Below are 4,912 nucleotides of genomic sequence, written 5' to 3' on the forward strand. Positions count from 1 at the left end.
TCATAGGTATTTGGAAAATACTTTAACAAAAATAATATCTTAGTATCTGTAATTATGCAAGATACCCAACCTCAGAAAGATGGTTTTAGGTGTTTTTGTTGACTTCTTAAACATTTAGCTTACTGGAATTTGCCACAATAGAGAGGCATTGAGATGTGAAATGTGTGTAAATTTAAAGACTAGGAAAATATGTCTTAAATATAATGGGTTAGTGTTAGTAAGTATTTTACATTTGAATTTGATTAAAATAATTTTTTAAAGTCATAGAAAATAATAATAGATTATAAACATTTTTCTTCTTTTTATTAGTTTTTTTCTTTACCTTCATCTATCTGCGTTAATATGACATTCTCCATATTTCTGTGACTCTTCATCATATGGCTCACCATTCTCTTCTTGACTATTGTGTTAACCTGTTGGTCACTTAACATTTATGGCAAAGACCTCACATCTCCTAGGCTTCAAAATTCTTGGAATTTTACAATGGCAACGACCTTCTCTCCACACTGTCTCAGTTTTTTACTAGCATTGTGGTACTTTGGAACCAGCCACATGATATATTTAAAATCTTAAACCCCAAGATATTTTCTGTCCATAATTTTCTGTACCCCAGGCTCCTAATACTCTGCAAATATTATCTCCAGTGTGACTACCAGCTTTTAGAAATAATTCTAAACTATCTGAAAAAACATAATATTTAAATGGAAAGACTATCTTCAAATAATGTCTATTTATTTATATAAAATAGGAAATCCACTGTCTCTATTCCTCCAGCTCTGCCTCCAGGATGAATCATTTTATTAAAACCTGATGTGCATCCTTCTTGAAATTGTCTTAACAAGATTTAATAATCGTCTTACACAGAATATCCAGATGCCTAGTTATATTTTACTTTAATCCCTTTTCAGGACTAATGATCTGCTTTGGTTTAATTAGCCTCCCTGGACCCAGTAACTTGTTATTGCTGATCTAGAACACAGTCTAACAATAACCTGGGAATTTATTACAAGTCTAGAATTTCAGGTCTCACAAAATATTTATTGAACCAGAATCTACATTGTTATTAACACCCCCATAGAATTATGTGCACATCAAAGTTAGAGAAGTATTCATTTATATTCTACTTATTAACAGGATCCAGACCCACTAAAAAACAAACTCCCCACAAAATCTACTTATATAGAAAATAGTCTACGCCCCTTAGAAACTTCATCAGGAGCATGATCTGAGTAGGGGCATTGCTAGCTACTTTAATCATTTTACAATATTGACTGGTCACAGCAGATACCATTTAAGACATTTATATTTATACCACTTTTTAAATATGCAAGTGAAACCCCATCTCCATGGTTTTGGTATGACTTTACACTGACTATTATATCTTGGAGGGCTATCCTGCTTCTCTAAATTGACTTTAAAAAAATACTTTTATTGGGGGCTCTTACATCTCATCACAATCCATACATTCCTCCAGTGTGACAAGCATATTTGCACATATGCCGCCATCATCATTTTCAAAGCATTCTCTTCCTGCTTGAGCCCCTGATATCAGCTCCCCACTTCTTGCCCCTCCCTCCCACGCCCACCCTTCCTTACAAACCCTTGATAATTTATAGATTATTATTTCCAGATCTTGTATCATCTTCTGTCATGCTTCACCAACTTTTCCATCATTCGTCCCCCTGGGAGGGAGTTCTAGATTGATCCTTGTGATCAATTCCCCCTTTTCCCCCCACCCTCCCCTAATCCTCCTGGTATCTCTACTCTCCTTGTTGGCCCTGAGAGGTTTATCTATGCTGGATTCCCTGTGTTGTGGGTTCTTATCTGTATTAGTGTGCATGTTCTGGTCTAATCCTATTTGTAAGGTAGAATTAAGGTTATGATAGTGGGACTTTCTTCTAATTTATAGTGGCATAAAATTCCATTTTTTGTAGTGAGCTCCATTTAAATGATATTGGATAAAGTGGTTCACTCTATTGTTTTCATTCAAAGTCAGAGAATCTAATTCATCACTTGATGTATTTTACCATGGAAATGTCAGACCTAGTTTTCTCCATTTATCCATGTTAGTAATTGGGGACAGGTTATAATTTCTTTTGCTGCTTATTTTCTCCTATCATATCCTGTGAACAACATGTCTTCTTCAATGATCATTTCCAAATACCTTCTTTAATCTCTCAAACTTTCTGTGAAACTTTAACAATATCACTAGAAAGGTTTCCCCATCAAACAGCATTAGAGCAAACAGAAATCTCTTTATGGGTAAGATTTATATCTCCTGCATCTTTGCCTTTCTCACATAGAGATCATAAGAGGTATTCATTCCCTTCAGAAAGAACTTCCAGATAGTTTAATGCAGTCCCTATGCCCTCTTTCTTAATTTTTAGGATAACTGCTAATGTATAAAATATAAATTTGTTAAATACTATATGGTTGTATTTTACTTAACATAAACATGAGGAGCTTCAGTGGCATAGTGGGCTGCACATTGGTCTGTTAACAGTAAGATTAGCAGTTCGAAACCACCAGCTGCTCCACGAGAGAAAGAGGAGGCTGTCTATTCCTGTAAAAATGTATAGCCTTTGAAACCCACAGGGGCAGTTCACCCTGTACTATATGGTTGTTGTGAGTTGGAATCAACTCGTTGACAGTGAATTCCAAACATTTCTATAGCAAACATTGTATTTTGAAATCACAGACACATGTATAGCGAAACCTGTGAGAGCCGACCCTTGACTGGACTGGCTTGTTTCTCAGGTCTCACATGGTTAGCACTTTTCTATCATTGATTTTAGTGGGAAATATTGACATTTTCCTTCTCTGACAAGTTTCTACTGTACACAGATCGTGGCTTTCACGGGTTAACTATGTGTTTGAATAACGGTACACATCTAGGAAATAGATGTTGTTGCTGATGGGTGCTACTGAAGTTGGGTGTTCTGAGGGTTTTTTTAGTAAAAAAAGTTATTGCAAGATAATCCAAATTTCATACAATTCACTAGTTCAATCATATCAAGAAGTGTACAAACGTTACCAGAATCAATTTTAGAACATTGTCTTTTTTCTTGTTCTTTTTGTTATTAGTTCTCCATTTTCCTCCAAACTTCCCTGCCATGCCCCCAACGAACTGGCATTCCAGTTACTGTCTCTATAAATTCACCCATCCTGGATTTAACATACTGAAAAGCATACAAAACCAAGAGTAAAAATATCTAACAATAACAAAACAAAATAAGGGAAAACGCCAGTTGAAAAGAAAACGGAAAATATTAAGAACTAGAACAACTTAAAAATGAGTCAAAAGGGAAATCAAATGATAAGGTGTTAGATTTTAACCTAGTTATATCTGTCACAATGTATTACTTTTCAATGTACTCCTATGATAGCCAGGCTATTCACTTTTCCGGTCTGTGTTCAGTGGGGATTCACTGGAGGCTGCATCCACACTCACACGCACACACACCCCTTTTAACTGCTGGAGCATTTGGATGTGTCATAAAGGGGATCAATCATATGGTACATTTTCACTATTCAGATCAGGTGTTATATTTCAATCTACTATAATCATCTCTACAATAGTCTCTGTCTGATGGTCAAACTAGTTACATCCCTGGACTACAGTCAGAGGGAAATCACCAAAGGTTTAATCTTTGTGTGGGTCCTGCAAATAGACCTGGGGCTTCTACTGGCATACACAGTCTGCTGCAAACCAGGAGTTTGCAATTTAAGCTCTGGTGCCATTCCTTCCTTCGGATTTGCATCATATTGTTTACAATCCTTGGGTCACAGCCCTTGATTTTTCAATGCATATTTGAACACCTCATATTTAACACCTCACTTAGATGGCTGCTTTCTTGAAGACAAGCTTTTAAGAACCCAGACGCTATTCTTTCTGATAGCCAGGCACCATCTAGTGTCTTCACCACATTTTGCTGTAGCACCCATATCTTCAGTGATCTCTTCATGAGGTTGAGCATCAAATAGGGCCATGTCATAAGAACCAATTCTTAGACTGAGGCTAGAATTAAGTGCCAACCCCAAACCTATTCATATATTTATGATTTATGTCACAAAAATACAATTGCTGCATAAGATTTTCTTGATGGTAATCTTTAAAAGGAGGGTTCCCTGATTTCCCAGTAGTTCAGCACTCCACTGCTCACTGAAAGGTTGGCATTTTGAACCTACTTGCTATCTGCCTTTGGAGATAGGACCTAAAAATCTGCTTCTCCACTTTTCCCTCAGTGCTGCCAAGTAGATTCAGACTTACAGTGGCTCTCCATGTTTCCAACGCTGTAAATCTCTATAGGAATGCAGAGCGCCACATAAACTGAAAATATTTCATATAGCTACCTGTGGCAGTTACACAATTTTATGTCAACTTGATAAAACAATGAAGTCTAACCTGTCAATCAGGTCACAGCCTGATGATCCCTCCTTGTGGCCATGGACCTTCTCATAAGGTTTCTGAGAACTTCTCTTCTTTCTCCCTGGAGGTGGGACACACTCTCCCTCTGCTTGACCTTCCTGTTGACAGCCACGTGGGAGCCACACTGATGGCAGCCAGAGTCCTGGAGATGTTTTCACCACTGTTGGATCCATAGGACTTTTGAACCATCACCTGTGATCTTCCTGCATTCGGCATCATCGCATGTGCTGTGAGAGTCTGAAGAGAAATTTGTGGACTGGTATCGGACATAGGGGCTAATATCAGACTTATGCACTTGATCTGGACTAGGCTGAGATGTTTTCTCAATATACAATTGCTCTTTGATCTAAAGCTCTCTCTTACACACAGGAGTATCTTTGGATTTGTCTCTCTAGTTAGCCTTGGGATTTGGATACGAGAGAAACAAATCAAAAAGATGGAGAGTGGATGCTTGTTTGATCTCTGCCTCATGGTAGTTTTACT

Source organism: Echinops telfairi, unplaced genomic scaffold, assembly GCF_000313985.2.
Source record: "Echinops telfairi isolate 266 unplaced genomic scaffold, ASM31398v2 ScPeMD7_7406;HRSCAF=8444, whole genome shotgun sequence".
Classification (NCBI taxonomy): Eukaryota; Metazoa; Chordata; class Mammalia; order Afrosoricida; family Tenrecidae; genus Echinops; species Echinops telfairi.